This window comes from Schistocerca nitens, chromosome 3 (assembly GCF_023898315.1).
Source record: "Schistocerca nitens isolate TAMUIC-IGC-003100 chromosome 3, iqSchNite1.1, whole genome shotgun sequence".
Lineage (NCBI taxonomy): Eukaryota > Metazoa > Arthropoda > Insecta > Orthoptera > Acrididae > Schistocerca > Schistocerca nitens.
The window spans coordinates 756,929,583-756,947,164 of record NC_064616.1 but is presented as its reverse complement, the minus strand read 5'-3'; the positions used below and the strand labels follow the sequence as shown (position 1 = coordinate 756,947,164).

The 17,582-nt window shown below is 38.7% G+C and overlaps 1 protein-coding gene across 2 annotated transcripts in view; it reads left to right on the top strand.

Annotated features, from left to right (window-relative positions):
* Window positions 1-17,582, top strand: part of LOC126248753 (uncharacterized) — a 241,503-nt gene that overhangs the window by 139,469 nt on the left and 84,452 nt on the right. The gene's annotated exons all lie outside the window — the stretch shown is intronic.

Genomic DNA, 17,582 nt, shown 5'->3' with positions numbered 1-17,582 from the left:
AAATGATTATTGTTGAAATGTTGGGCCTGGAAAACTTGAAGGTCGCAGAGTTGACTGTGACCAACACGGAAAGATGTAGGTGTTCATTTTTTTCGCATGCTGTTTGACACTGGAATAATAGAGAATTACTGTGAAGGTGGTTTGATGAACCCTCTATCAGGCACTTAAGTGTACTTGCAGAGTAGCCATGTAGACGTAGATGTAGATGTTGATGTTGATGTAGACTGAATCCTAGGTGGACCATAGAATATTTTGGTGTGCTTTTAACCTAACCCACGCCTCTCAACAATTTGAAAATTCAACAGGAAAGACGTGGTTTGGATTCCACATTAAACAGTGTTAAACTTTTGTATTTATTTTATGATTTGATGTAACAAGAATTTGAAAACATTTCAGGATTGCTTGAGGCTTCTTGCTGTGAGCATTTTCAGTTTTTGTAACTGCAGTATAATTAAAGAGAAACAATCTCACAACAGAATTTAGGACATCTATACTGATATTTGAACTACTGACATCTCTTGTACATACTGTGTTTGTCACATATCCATTTTGCCAAAGACCACAAAGCTAATACTACATAGGCCCTCCTTTTTCCTGAAAGAAAAAGTCACATGTGGAAACTTTATAATGAGGCATGAGTTTTGATATTATGGTATGACCAACCATACTGTGTACAGTGAAGTCTTTAATGTTGATATTGGAGCAGCTAGTGCATTTTTTCATATTTTTCAGTGGTTAGAGTTGCTAGCTAGAGATTCACAGCTCCCAAGTTTAATTATCAACTCACATCAGTATATGTTATATAATATTTATTGAATCCTCCAGAATGATTCAAATTCAGCCAATGAAACGGATAAACAAGGCCACTTGCCATTTGGACATGATAGTGAAAGACACTGAATGACGGACAGGCTCATAAGCAAGATTGAAATGCTAACTAAGCTCTACTACAGTGCCCATCATTGGAGCTGAAAAACAAACACACACACACACACACACACACACACACACAGAGAGAGAGAGAGAGAGAGAGAGAGAGAGAAAGGGGGGAGGGGGTGGGGCTACATTCTTCTGGTACTGCTGTGGGTGAAGGTCTGCGAAGAGTTGTATCATGGTAGCCTGTGTGTGAGGAACAAGGTGGAGGAAAGGGAAAGGAACAAGAAAAGGAAGGGACAGTGATTGTTAAATTATGACTTTTCTGCATAGGATTTAATGAGGGCTGAGAATCTGATTCATATATAATAGTATAGTGTAACAGTTGCGAATAAAACTATAATGTTATTAAGCTTGATTGTTTTCTGTGAGTGATTATGAGGTCATTAGAGATGGAGTACAGCCTTGAAATGGGGAAGAAATCTGGTGTGTGTGTGTGTGGGGGGGGGGGGGGTTAGTATGTTAGCTGCAGAGGTGAAGAAACTTGACAGAAGCAACCATAAGTAACACTGGCCTTGGTTCTATCATGGCACAAGACCCTATCTAAGCTACTATAGGGATTGCCAGCATGTGTCTCACATTTCCCTGAAACATATGGTAGCAGTTCAGCTTCCAGTTGCCTTATTCCACATGATTGCTATTGACATCTTGTGTAGGTTCCTAAAGTTGACAGTCAGGAATGGTCAGATTGTAGTGTGCACTAAGTTATTTACCCACTATCCCTTACCAAGTGTCAAGGCTGAGTAAATTGCTGCATACTTTGTGGGAGACATAATTCTGAAACAAAGAGCCTCATGTGTGATGAAGATCTCAGATCATGGTAAAGTGTTATAGTCTAAACCAGTGTCTGAAGTAAATAAATACATAAATAAATTTCACATTGCAGCACCACGAACAGTGAGGCAACTGCACACTCTCAAAAAACTGTCCTATTATTGGTGGGTATTTTCTTCATGTATGTTTACAATGAATAGAGAGACTAGGATCTGATACTGCTTGTTATAATACATCTCACCATGTTTCTGTTTCAACCAGATAGTAGCTAGAACGACTGCATCAACAGTTTATCAGCCAAAACTCGAGTGATTTTCTGCTATGAAAAAAGAGAAAGAGAGATAGATTTTGTTTTTGAGTGTACAGATACTCAGGAGAACTGATGAAAAAAAGTTTATAAAAATCTCATACACATGAATAACAATTCCAGTCACTAGAATGAGATTTTCACTCTGCAGCGGAGTGTGTGCTGATATGAAACTTCCTGGCAGATTAAAACTGTTTGCCGGACTGAGACTCGAACTCGGAACCTTTGCCTTTTGCGGGCAAGTGCTCTACCATCTGAGCTACCCAAGAGATCCTGACAGCTTTACTTCTGCCAGTATCTCGTCTCCTACCTTCCAAACTTCACAGAAGCTCTCCTGCGAACCTTGCAGAACTAGCACTCCTGGAAGAAAGAATATTGCGGAGACATGGCTTAGCCACAGCCTGGGGGATGTTTCCAGAATGAGATTTTCACTCTGCAGCATAGTGTGCACTGATATGAAACTTCCTGGCAGATTAAAACTGTGTGCCGGACTGAGACTCAAACTTGGAACCTTTGCCTTTCACGGGCAAGTGCTCTACCATCTGAGCTACCCAAGCACGACTCGCGCCCCGTCCTGACAGCCTTACTTCTACCCCCAGGCTGTGGCTAAGCCATGTCTGTGCAATATCCTTTCTTCAAGGAGTGCTAGTTCTGCTAGGTTTGCAGGAGAGCTTCTGTGAACTTTGGAAGGTAGGAGACGAGGTACTGGCAGAAGTAAAGCTGTCAGGATGGGGCGTAAGTTGTGCTTTGGTAGCTCAGATGGTAAAGCACTTGCCCGAAAAAGGCAAAGATTCTGAGTTCGAGTCTCGGTCCGGCACACAGTTTTAATTCCAATCACTGTCCAAAGCAGAAGAGATAAGAGGGCGAGTAATTAAGGCATTAAAAAACAGGGATAAGAGGATCTATACTGGGAGGAAAAACTGAATAATTTAAAAATTGCATTTAAAAGAAGTGATCACATTGATGAACAGATCAATAAGGAACTAAACCCCAACAAATCGGAAACTTCTGATGAAAAACAATCACCTTAAAGTGAAAATTTTTTCCCATCCATAAAAAATATCACTTATTTTATGATCAGTCTATTATGAAGACATGGTATTGACACAGTATTCAAACCTAAAATGAAAGTGCAGGGTTACTTGAAAACCAGTTCTCTATTAGTTGCAGCAGGGCTATACTGAATCTTTTCCCCATGTAGACAGGTTTACCTTGAAACTAACAAGGGTAGGCTACACCATTCAACTTTGTGCACTTTCAGTAGTCCATTAGGACAACTTAATGTGCAAGTAGTAAGGCACACTACTTAGGCAATTGTGAGAAAATCGTAAGATAAGATTTACTGATCCAGTATGTACTGGTGCATTGCGACTATGAGCTCTAAATGGTAATGGTCAAGTGGTAGCATTCAAGCTCCATAATTGGAATGAATCTTTATACTATAATTTGTGATGGTGAGTTTAAAAAAAAATCCCATATACACTATTTTTCCTCCATACATTGGCAAGGTCTCGCCTTCACCCAAGTCAACTGCTGAATGGGACCTGTCTCTGAATCTACAGGTCAAAGCATCCAGGTGAAAAGCAGCTATTGGTACATCAGGCATACATGTTCAAGAATACTTAATGCATTTTGTCAGTAACTTGATTAAGAATATAATATTTCTTGCAATAATTAAAATTTCTAAACAGCCAAATAACATGGAAATTCATAAAAGTTCTTGCAAATGCACATGTTTGTTTAATTATATAAACTTTCAGATGTCATACATATGAAATAATGTGATAATGTGACAAGCATTGAAAAAGATATAATTAAAAGAAGAAGGAGGAGGAGGAGGATGAGGATGAGGAGGAGGAGAATGAGTGGGACTTGATTCAGAGACCCACTGATTATGGAGCTTGAACGCTAATCTCTTAACCAATGCCACCTCACACTGAGAGCAGCAATGCACCAGTACATATTTGACATGTAAAATTTTTCTTGTTATGTTCTCAAAATTGTGTATGTAGTATGCCTTACTATTAAAGGGTGCAAAGTTTGAAGTAAATCCATGATCCAAACGTCGATGTGAAAAAAAAGAGCTTCAGCTTCCAATTCAAGGCTTACAAAAGAAAGTGCTGTTTAGGGAACACAAATTAATCAACAGTAGCTGGACATGCATTGTGATCAGCTACTAGTTTCAATTGTCTGAAATTAAATTACTGACCGCATCTAACCATTATCCTACTAGGATGTATTTATTTGTCCAGATTGTGGGATGTTATTTGCACAGGCTATAGAAATTGAAAAATATAGGAACAGCTACAACACAAAAGGAGAAGGACATAGCTAGACAAATTGTGGCCATAATGTTAAATAAAGCAAATAACACTAGCTCATCTGACAAATGAGCTCCAGCAGACATTTCACTTTGACTTGGCAATCTCTGACACTGTTCAGATGACAACATGCAACAACAGTAATTGTTCAGCTATGCATAAACAGTTCAACTGTTTTGGCTATCTAGTTCCAAAAGTTCTTCTAAACTTTTACATTTTGAAGCAATAACCATTGGAGAATACAAACAACAGTCTCTATGACTGTGGCAGTATCTCCAACAGAAAGTGACAAAATTAAACTACACGACTGAAATGTGTGAGAGGTCCATGTCTCATTCACAAAATTTTACCCCTTCTCACTTCATTTGACTTCATTTCAGCTGAATATATACTTTTTGATTGATGTAACTCTTTTAAGCTCTTGTATACTACTATTAAAAAGGGGGTAGTGAAGTGTTAAGTATGAAGAGTAGCAGTTTCGCTACTTCTGTTGGTGAATTTTATTCAACAGAATGTGAAAAGAAGGATGGGAGAAAAATGCAAATAAAGAAAAACAGAGAAGGAAAGTGTGATTGAAATGGTAGTGGGGTTTATGTTCCCTGGTATGTTCAGTCTTAGTTGATCTGAAGAAACATCTAAAATTAGAAAAACAAAACACTTTTTCATTTATAGAAACAACAAGTAAATATAAACATAACAGTAGACTGAGTATTGTGCATTAAAGAATCAGGACTTCTGAATTAATGGAAGCATGCAGTTGCACATAATAGGTTATACAAAATTTGTAATTATGTTCTCTTTACATTTAAGAACACCAGTATATAATAAAAATGTTTTAAGTACTTCTGGTAATAATAGGAGTTTATCTGTATGTAGGTCCTGAATCAGAATTATTGAGAAAAAATCAGAAATTACGTCTCTGTCTACTAGTTTTCTATTTATTTTCAGTTTATGTGAATGTTGTCTGGGCATTTGTGTGCATGTTCTTCTAATCAAAAGTTTAAGTATTTTTAGTAGTGGCATAAACTTTAAATTTGGTGTTCATGCAAATCATAAGCTGGAGTAAATAGAGAAATAAAAGAATGTTTTCTTTATTGGTTACCAATAATTTGCTGTGTCAGTATTATAACCAGTGCAACACAGATGAAAAAAGTACTGTTTTTGGTAATAATGATCATACATTTATGGTTACAGATAGCCATATCAAGTTGTAAGACCACCAATCTGAACCTAACATACTGTGTAAATACTTTTCTCTGTTCTTTTGGCTTTAAAATATCTTAAGACCATAGTAAGCATAGCTTTTCAAGAACATGAAATTCATTGTAAAAATAATTTTGTTTCTTAATCAGATTTTTTCAGTATCACCTCTTTCCAAATACATTTTTTAATGTAGACAAAAAAGTGTTTTTTGACAATATTTATTAATGTAAACTAGGCAGTATTTCTGGACCTTAGACCTGTTAATGTATGGAAATGTCATGTGTTAAACTTTCTGTAAAATTTAATACCATAGACTTTTCCAGTATGAAATTTATTTATAGCATTCTTGTATTTTACATTAGAGTGCATTTTCCACATTGCATAATATAATGTTAAAGAAACTGTCCATCAGTATCACATGCTGTTGAATCCACAACTTATCTCATTTGTCCATTTGTGCAATCATCCATGGAAACACTCAGTTGTGCAATGTGATAATGATGGAAAGCAAAACTGAAACATAGATTATTGGAATTCATTTATGATTGGGAAGGTATACCAGATTACATTAAACAAAAAGTTCAGCATCTTGTAAGGTGAAAAATAGCTAGGGCTAACGAACCAAAAATTCTGTGGGCACAAAAAAAGTAAATGAAAAAACATCTCAAATTTAACAGGGCATCTATTAATGAGATGCTCAGAGTTTCAAGCAAATGATAATACAAATATGGAAGAATATACTGGACCAAAGGCATCCATTTGGAATTGTTTTCAGGTGGATGTGAAATGACATAATGAAAATATTATAATTAAAACAATTGAAAATATAAGAATATGAGAGTAAAAAAGTAGAAATGTATGTTGGATAAACATCATATTTCATCATATGAAATAGCAGATAATTTAAAAATGTTTGTGCAGCTCAAGAGATGAATCAAAATTACAGATAATCAATAATTAAAATAACAGCATTCTGGGAATAATGTCTGTTGAGGCATATAAAACCATTTCAGGCACAAAAACAAAGAAAATGAGTGTGGAGCTGATGGTGTTGCAATAAAAAATGTTTAAAGTTGCAGAGAAAGTGATATAAATGTTACGTAATTACTTACAGAATCTCTTAAAAAACGACTGCTTTCCAAAACTGGAACAATGCTGTAAATGTTCCACTCCACTAGAAAGGATGTCAGTACATTAAAAGGTACAGAAGTATCAGCCTCCTCTCAGTAATAATAGTAATAATAATAATAATAATAATACTTTATTCACCATCAAATGATTAATTGCATATGTATAAAAACAGGTTACAATACTTGATACATAGCACAATAATACATTCTTCTGAATATGTCATTGATTAGCAAAATGATTAAATTAGAAATAAAATGGTTTGCTTAACACTATTTACATATTTTTTCAAAGCACTTGTTATTGTATAAGATATACAACAAGTGAACAGAAGAAATACCAGATTCTATTCAATTGAAGGATCTAACTGGCTTTAGAAGTGGATATAACAATATGGACCTTTTGAAAATCATGAATGAACTGGTAGAATGGTGCAGTGAATGAAAATAACTTCACTGCTGAGGAAACATTTTTCTTGAAAGAGGTTTTGACTCAATTTCAACAGCCCTTGTAAGAAAAGGTATTGGTTCAACCTATTTTAGTATATAAAGTAATGCTGCAGCTTCAAATAGATATTGGGCAAATTAACAAAGAAGTCACAGAGATAGGTGTTGGATTTTTGTAATTTGGGCAGCTAGACTGCAGAAGAAATAAACAAAAGAGTAAAAACTGTCTGGTGTAACTGTGGTAAAATAAATATGTTTTGAAAACCAAACTTCTGATGTGTCTGAAGTAAAGAGTTAACCATCTGTGTGTGTTAATGAATTCTTTCTGATGGCAGTGAGGCATACATTTTCAGCATGAAAAACGCTAAAAAACTGAGGGTTGCCAAACTGGCCCTGGAGTAGTTTATGCTGGGATTACTAGGAGAGACAGGAGAAGAAACAAATGTGTTAGGAAAGTAACTGGAGTGGAAGATATACTTATACCTGTAATAAGAATGAAATGAAGTTTATAGGATCTGGATATGGATAGTAAATGGGCCCAGGAAGCTCATTGCAAGACTTCAACCTCTTCAAAGAGTTCAAGATGATGATATAATTGAAGTTTGGTAAATGAAATTAGATTGCATGTAGGAGAATGTGGATGTGAGGGGCTGAAGACCTAAATATATGCTGATGTCTGGAGGATGCCTGTATTCAGCAGAGGGTGTCAGATGGATGATGGTAATGACTAAGAAATTAGTGGACTGGTAAATCATGTGGGGGGACATGACTCAGTCAGTAAATCTACAGCACAGTTGTTAGAAGACTAACCATATTTTGAGGCCCAAGACAAATCTTCACTACATTTTAACCCTAAATCCTAAGAACATATATTTTTTGTATTCCAACTTATTTACTCAGCACATTTTCAACAAATATTTTATATTTGAAGGTCGAGAGAACAATTAATAGGCTTGAAACATCCTGGCAGATTAAAACTGTGTGCTGGACCAAGACTCGAACTCGGGACCTTTGCCTTCACGGGCAAGTGCTCTACCAACTGAGCTACCCAAGCACGACTCATGCCCTGTCCTCACAGCTTTACTTCTGCCAGTATCTTGACTCCTACCTTCCCCCAGGCTGAGGCTAAGCCATGTCTCCGCAATATCCTTTCTTTCAGGAGTGCTAGTTCTGCAGGGTTCGCCGGAGAGCTTCTGTAAAGTTTGGAAGGTAGGAGACGAGATACTGGCAGAAGTAAAGCTGTGAGGACAGGCTGTGAGTCGTGCTTTGGTAGCTCAGTTGGTGGAGCACTTGCCCGCAAAAGGCAAAGGTCCCGAGTTCGAGTCTTGGTCCGGCACACTGCTTCAATCTGCCAGGAAGATTCATATCAGTGCACACTCCACTGCAGAGTGAAAATCTCATTCTGGAATTAATACGCTTATTCTAACTAACTGAAGGTGTGGAAGAAAGTCGTGTAGCATGCAACCATAGTGCATAAGTTCAACAGTACTGAACATGTGCTGGATGCGTTATGCAGTGAAATTTAATCAGTAGATCAACAAATGACTTTAATGTAATGTGTTTTGGGCTTACCATCATCAGATTTTCTGAAAATAGAGGATACATTGTTGTGAAATAAAAAATTAACAGTGGTGACATGCTGTATGAACAAGAACAAACACTTATTACAACAAAATTAACAAAAACCAAATAAATCATATTGTTCAGATGAACTGAAACTGCATGGCTAAAACATAACTGTCAGAGGCAGACTGGCAGTGCAAGCAGGAGGACATCACCATGTAGCAAAAGCTGCTGATGGGAGGCACTAGCTTGCCTCAGCATCAAATAGGAAAGCAAAGTGCAATATGCTATTTAAACTGATGGAACCTTAAATAAAATTTGAAATATATACATTTTGAACTGAATACAATTAACATTCATATGTCATGAATGACATGATAGAAAATTAGAATTTTTTATAAATATACAAACAAAACAATGTAAGAGTCACACAGTATAATGACTATTTGTGTTTGAACAATGAGATTTTATAGCTATACTGGCATGCAAGAAATTATGTAAATTGGATTGGAAGAGCACATAACAAGTGATTGTGGGAATAGTAGGAGAACATAAGCATACAATACTTATTATCCTACAAAAAACCATAGATGTAGTCTTATAACCTTCCATACATTTCTTACACAAACCAATTTTTTTATGTATAAAAAAGTAAACCACATAATATATTTTCAGTCAATCTAAAGAACTGACATACAGGATTGTCCATTACATTGTGTTTAGTGTCATAGTACTTCTACAACAAAGAACCTGTGAGACATAACTAAAATGTAGCTGTTCACATAGTAATCGGTACATCTTGATAGTCATGAACAAAGCCAGTTCTTCATAGTAAAAACATGATTAATGAGAAATGCTATAATATATTAAAAAAATTGTGTATCCTTAAGTAATGTAAAAATAATAAAAATGCAATTGACAATTGTGATTATGCATCCTCCCAGTGATGATGGTGGAACAAGTAACACTAAAATATGAAAAACAGCATTAAATCACATTTAGTCTCTCAAAACATATGCTACATACAGCTAAGACACTTTATTACAGAGCACCTTAAAAACAGAACTACATTACCAAATATGCAACAAAGCATAAAATCCACTGAGGGTAAGTAAGAATATTTTTATGTAATAAAATAAAAGTAGTAAGGGTGAAGATAGGAAGATAAGGGCTGTAATGTATATAATTTACTTATCCAATGCATCATTGAAAATATTAAAGAACTACTGGTGACTGAAATCCAATTAATGATTCAGTACTGTAGATTAATTATGTGACTGGTGCATGTGGATTTCTGACTCTTCTAGAAAAAGCAGTTCTGCCCTTTGGGTTCAACATGTAGATTATTCGAACCTCTGTCAGAGGCATATAATCTACCTCCTGCAATAAATGGGAGCCAAGTGCCATGTTATTTTTATATGTGTGGTCCCTAAATTGGTAGCAAAACCCTTTCCTGTCTGTCATCCATCACAGGACCTACATGTAATCCTGTATGCCTCCATTCACATAATTACATAAATATAACCCTAATTTTAGAATCTGATTTGAACCCTTTCTTTTTTAAATGGATGTGTGATATTTTCACAGTATGCGCCAAGAAGGAGATTGAAGCATATTTAGTATTGCCTTTTGCTACAACAAGCCTAGGTGTTTCCTTGCTGAACACCTCCTTCTCAACATCTCGTGTAAATTTTTCAGTATATTGATTAACCATCCCCACCTGCACAATTGAATCAGTTTCCTTATTCGTATTCTCACTTCTCAGGTCTAACTAAGGTAACCTGTTAAACATCACATGGAAATAAGGGCGTGTGTGTGTGTGTGTGCAGGCAGTTAACAAAATGTCTGTAAGAAGCTGTGATCATTTCGTTTTGGCTTTTAAGTCCATTATTTGTGAAAAAGGTGTTCTTAAGATCATTCATAAAAATGGTTGCAAGAATACCTGCCTAGTTACATCCCTTAGCAAGCCCATGTACCAAAGGATGCAGTGCTTGCCTCATTTCATATAGCTAACTTATACACAAATATTCCTGTAGATGAAACTTTGGAAATGATATGAAAACGTTTTTTGCAGTATAAAAACCTAAGCATTGGTGAAGCTTATGAGCTGATTGAGCTCATGTTTCTTACCCTGTCCTTCACGTATTTCACATTTAACAAGGTGTGGTGTCACCGCCAGACACCACACTTGCTAGGTGGTAACTTAAATCGGCCGCGGTCCTGTAGTACATGTGGGACCCGCGTGTCGCCACTGTGTAATCGCAATCCTAGCGCCACCACATGGCAGGTCACAAGACACGGACTAGACCTCGCCCCAGTTGTACGGACGACCTTGCTTGCGACTAGACCTACCAAGTCTTCCTCTCATTTGCCGAGAGACTGATAGAATAGCCTTCAGCTTATTCCATAGCTTACTACTATTCAAGAGATGTATTCCAACAAGAGAATAAAAGTTAAGTAACATCTACGTACTTTTCTTCTTATTCATTAATAAGTCTCATGTTCCAGAACTTCAAGCCCGTCTGCGTTAGTTTAGCGTGCACCTAGCTACCTCATTGTGTCTATGCTGAATGAGCTAGACACAACACAAGGTTTAATACCAAAGGGATGGGTTTATATAGAATGTAGCTTGTCAGGTATTCTTGCGAACATTTTTATCAGTGAGCTTGAGAACATCTTTTTCACAAATAATGCACTAATCAAAAGTAATATTGTCATCGGCCTGCCCGGTTAGCTGAGCGGTCTAACGCACAGCTTTCCATAGTGAGAAGGAGTGCCTGGTCCCCAGCATGAATCCGACTGTCAGACTTGTGTTGAGGTCCGGTGAACCAGCCAGTCTGTGGATGGTTTTTAGGCGGTTTTACATCTGCCTCGGCAAATGCAGGCTTGTTCCCCTTATTCCGCCACAGCTACACTATGTCGGCGATTGCTGCGCAAACAAGTTCTCCACATACGCGTACACCACCATTACTCTACCACGGAAACATAAGAGTTACACTTGTCTGGTGTGAGACGTTCCCTGGTGAAGGGGGGGGGGGTGTCCACTAGGGGCCGAACCACGCAATAACCCTGGGTTCGGTGTAGGGCGGCAGAGGGGTGAAGTGGACTGCGGTGGTCATCATGGGATTGTGGGCCACTGCGGCTGCAGTGGGGACAGAGCCTCTCCATCATTTCTAGGTCCCCGGTTAACATACAATACAATACAATATTGTCATCTACTGTAGGTACATTGATGACATTTTCATTTTGTATCATGGGAATTATCTGAATATATATTGTTTTACACAGTCTCTGAACCAAGTACATAAAAAAATCCAGTTTACAGTGGAATTAGAGAATGATTACTATCTCAATTTTCTTGACTTAAAAGCCAAAAGGAAAGGGTCCAAACTTCTTATAGACATTTTTCACAAGCCTATAAGTATTGACATCTTCATCAGTGATGATTCATGTCACCCACTTGCACACAAATGTACTTACTTCCGTGTGATGTTTAACAGGTTAGCTAAGTTAGATCCGAATAGTGAGAATATGCATAAGAAAATAGATATGTGGTGGGGCTGCCTAATGGATATTCTGAAAAATTTATATGAGATGTTGAGAAGGTGGTGTTCAGAAAGAAAACAAATCTAGGCTTGTCATAGCAAAATACAACACTAAATTATGCTTCTATCTCCTTCTCAGGCACATATTGTGAAATATCACAGATGACTTTAAAAAAGCAAGGGTTCAAATACAGATTCTGCACCCATAAAAAATTAGAGTTATATTTCTGTAATTATGTGAATGGAGGTATATAGGATTACATGGAGGTACTGTGATTGTATTTTCATGGGACAGACAGGTAGGGATTTTGCTACTAATGTAGAGACCACACATACAAAAATAACACAGCCCTTGGCTGGCATTTACTGCAGGAGAGACATTCTATGCCTCTTACTGTTTACATGGGACAGTCAAGTACTGATTTTACTACAAATGTAGGGACCACACATATAAAAATAACACAGCCCTTTGCTGCAATATAATGCAGGAGAGATATTCTATGCCTCCTACTAATGGAGGTTTGAATATTCTCCATACTGAACCCAAAGGGAAGAACTGCATATTCTGGTAGAGTCAGAGCTCCATGTGCACCAGGCATGTAATTCATCTACAGTACTGAATGAACAACTGGTTTCAAGTTGCCAATGGTTCTTTCATATTTTCAATGGTGTATTGGATACATAAATTATATACATTACAGCCCTTATCTTCCTATCTTCACCCTTACTATTTTTATTTTATTACATAAAAATATTCTTTCTTACCCTCAGTGGATTTTATGCTCTGTTGCATATTTGGTAATGTGGTTCTGTTTTTAAGGTGCTCTGTAATAAAGTGTCCTAGCTGTATGTAGCATATGTTTTGAGAGACTAAATGTGATTTAATGCTGTTTTTCATATTTTAGTGTTACTTGTTCCACCATCATCACTGGGAGGATGCATAATCACAATTGTCAATTGCATTTTTATTATTTTTACATTACTTAAGGATACACAATTTTTTAAATATATTATAGCATTTCTCATTAATCATGTTTTTACTATGAAGAACTGGCTTTGTTCATGACTATCAAGATGTACCGATTACTATGTGAACAGCTACATTTTAGTTATGTCTCACAGGTTCTTTGTTGTAGAAGTACTATGACACTAAACACAATGTAATGGACAATCCTGTATGTCAGTTCTTTAGATTGACTGAAAATATATTATGTGGTTTACTTTTTTATACATAAAAAAATTGGTTTGTGTAAGAAATGTATGCAAGGTTATAAGCCTGCAGCTATGGTTTTTGTAGGATAATAAGTATTGCATGCTTATGTTCTCCCACTATTCTCACAATCACTTGTTATGCGCTCTTCCAGTCAAATTTGCATAATTTCTTACATGCCAGTATAGCTATCATAAAATCTCATTGTTCAAACACAAATAGTCATTATACTGTGTGACTCTTACATTGTTTTGTTTGTATATTTATCAAAAAAATTCTAATTTTCTATCATGTCATTAATGACATATGAATGTTAATTGTATTCAGTTCAGTATGTATATATTTTAAATTTTATTTGAAGTTCCATCAGTTTAAATAACATATTGCACTTTGCTTTCCTATTTGATGCCGACGGTGCCACCTTGGGCAAGCCAGTGCCTCCCATCAGTAGTTTTTGCTTCATGGTGATGTCATCTTACTGGCACTACCAGTCTGCCTCTGAAAGTTATGTACTTGATATGTAGTTTCAGTTCAGCTGAACAATGTGATGTATTTGGTATGTGTAGATATGGTATAATTAAATTTTTCTTGAGACACTTGAGTCACATCTTAATCTATGGTAATGATGGAAGTCAAAGAAATTAATTAAAATTTGTCCCATGGCTGGTTCTTGAACCTGGGTCTCCTTGCTTATTAGGTAGGAGTGCTTGCCAGTTGCTATGGTACTGTGGTGGTGTAATGGCTAGCATTCTTGCCTAGTAAGTAAGGAGATCCAGGTTCAAGACCTGGCCATGGTACAAATTGTAATTCATTTCTTCGGCTTTCATCCTTATTGTATTTTGTATGCGTTCTTTTTGTTGTAACAAATGTTTGTTCTTCTTCACACATGTCACTGCTGTCAATTTTTTATTTCATGACAATGTATCCTCTGTTTTCAGAAAATCTGTTGATGGGTAAACCCAAAACACATTATATTAATGTCATTTGTTGACCAGCTGATGACACTTCATTACATGACCAATCCAACATTTATGCAATACTGTTTAGCTTATTTTAGTTGCATTGTTCTTAGCTGAGGGAAAGGAGAAGTTCTTTATTTGATTTGTTTCTTTAATAGGCATATCAGTGTCTCATGAATTGTGCCAGTATTAAGTGAATCACTCTTATGCAAGGATTGCAATTGATTTGTTCTAAGGATAGTGCCATTTTGTGTCACAGTATGAATGTTTTCTGTGTTTGTTTCTATGTAAAACATAAAAATACTAAACTCAGGTAATGTGGCTCTTACATGTGACCAGTATTTTGCATAAGGACTTGTAAGTAGACAATATTTTGAATGAGAATGGTGTATTTTCAGAAAGCTACTTTTATTTACATGAGCTGTAGAGCAAAAAATGAAGTTTGAGGGTTCAGTTGCAAAGAGCCAGACTGCGAATCCAAAGTTCTTGTGTTTGATCTCTGATCAGCTCTCGGATTTTTATCTGTCATTTACCAGTTTTTATCTGACATTTATCTTTCACCTCTGTCAATGTTTTGTAATGTGAAAAATGGGAGAGTTTCGCTGTAGTTAAGAGCCCATGTTAAACTCTAAAGTCCCATGTAACTTGCTACATTAATAGGTTTGAATGTTGGAGGAAGGCAGAGGCATACAGCCTGCAATAGAAGAGTGGCTCGTACTCCAGTTTTCAATCCAACCTTAGAGTTGACTGCAGCTGTAGCTTATAGATAGAAGAGGCAAATGTGTTTGTGATTTACTTAATCCACAAGTTTTAGTTAGTTGGGTTTGTTGTACAACACTACAGTTTGTCTAAAACAATTGTTGACAGAGGAGTCCAGTTGATGAGCTATTATCTCATTGAACAGAATACTCAAAAATGGTAGATTTTGTGTGTGTGTGTGTGTGTGTGTGTGTGTGTGTGTGTGTGTGTGTGTGTTATAATGTCAAGTTGAACACATATATTTCAGAACGACACAACACATATAAATCACAGAGTAAGTTGACAAGCAAGACATGTTAACGCGTGCACATTTGAATGAGCACTGAGTCACAGTCTAGCGGCCGCTGCTCGGCTGGCCGCTTAGGTGGCGCAGCTGCTGCATGGCTGGCAGACAGCGCCGCTCGTAGAGGATGCGCGTAATTGCGTGGCGTCGCTTTGAATGATCGGTGAGTCACAGCACTTTTCCCCCCTTTGAAATTGTTGCACTGGTCCTGATGGAGGTGTCCTGGAGATGGCTAATGTCCATAGGCGTTGTTTGACTCGCCGTAAAATCTCTAGGAGGAGGCTTCCCGTACTGACGGAAGTGTCCCCGATGGTAACGGGTCGAGATGACAGGGGACGTAGGGGTCGAATCTCCTGGGGCCCCATGCACCAATCTGCCCGTGGTGGCAAGTCCAGTTGATATAACAGGAGACATGGGCAATGTGTCGGCATCTGTTGGAGGAGGAGGCGAGTACACTGGCTCTGACAGAGGATGGTCATCCGGTTCCTACATGGGTACCTCTCCTGGTGGCGTCCGTTCTTGTGCTGGCATCGCGATGGCTGTGAGAGGGCTGCGTTGTGAGTATTAAGAGATGCGAAGATCCCGAGCGTCAGGTAGAGCCGAAGGTGGTGTAGCGGCATTCGGAACAGGCGTTGCCGGCATATGAGGCCGAAGCTGGTCCGAATTACACACTGCAACACCCGTGTCCCTCTGGATTTCATACAGGCGGCGGCCCGGGCTCCATTTTGGCCGCCTGCCATATCCCCGTACCCAGATGAGGTCATGGGCGGTGAACTGGCCAAGTGAAGGCACCCGCGGCCGTGAGGTGGAAGACCGCAGAAGATGAAGTAGCGTGCGGGGCTGTCGGCCATGTAAGAGCTCAGCCGGGCTGTGGTCACCCATGGGGGTGAAACGGTAAGACGCCAGAAACTGGAGAAGCACATGATCAGCAGCAGAAGAAGTCAGAAGTTTCCACATCAGAGCCTTAAATGTGCGGACCAGTCGTTCAGCCTCACCGTTTGATTGTGGATGAAACGGCGGGGCCGTGACATGCATAACGCCGTGACGAGCACAAAAATCCACAAATTCGGAAGAGGCAAATTGCGGACCATTATCAGTAACAAGAGTAGAGGGGAGGCCTTCCAAAGAAAAAATGTGGGCAAGAGCACTGGTGGTTGCTGCGGTGGTAGGCGACGTGCAACGGACAATGAAAGGAAAGTTAGAGTAGGTGTCAATTACAAGGGGCCAATAAGTACCTAAAAAGGGTCCTGCAAAGTCAGCATGAATGCGCTCCCAGGGCTTCTCAGGCGAAGGCCATGGTGACAAAGATGACTTCGGGGCAGCGGCCTGTGACGCACAAGGGCCGCAGGCAGCGACCATGTGTGCTATTTCAGAGTCGATGCCAGGCCAGTACACATGATGGCACGCCAGAGATTTTGTGCGAGACACACCCCAGTGCCCTTGGTGAAGGAGGCGAAAGACCGAAGCACACAAAGACGCAGGTACCACAACACGCGGCGAAGCATTGTCAGTGGAAAGGAGGATAACACCATCCCTAGCTGTGAGGCGATAGCGCAAAGCGTAGTAGTTCCGCAACGGATCAGAAGTCTTAGCGGATGGGCGATCTGGCCAACCCTTCTGAATACAGTGTAAAACCCAGGAGAGGATAGGGTCAGAACCCGTAGCAGCCACCAGCCTGTCCGCAGTGATGGGGAACCCGTCCACAACCCGCTGCTCGGCAACATCCAGGTGGAAACACAAAAGTTCGTCCCTATCGAAGGCCAGATCAGGACCCATGGGAAGGCAAGACAGAGCATCAGCATTTGCATGTTGAGCCGTTGGCCGGAAATTAATCTCATAGTTGAAATGAGACAAGTAAAGAGCCCAACGCTGGAGGCGGTGTGCAGTGGTTTGTGATCTGTAACAAGATGAAATTTTGAGCCATAGAGAAAAACACCAAACTTATGAAGAGCATAAATAATGGCCAAAGCTTCTTTTTCAATTTGAGAATACTTTTGTTGGGCATCCGTGAGCGTTTTGGAGGCATAAGCAATGGGTTGTTCCGAACTGTCAGAAAAACGGTGCGCAAGGACTGCACCGACCCCGTTGTGAGAGGCGTCTGTGGCAAGAACAATATGTTGGTCAGGTCGATAAGTAGCCAGGCACGGGGCC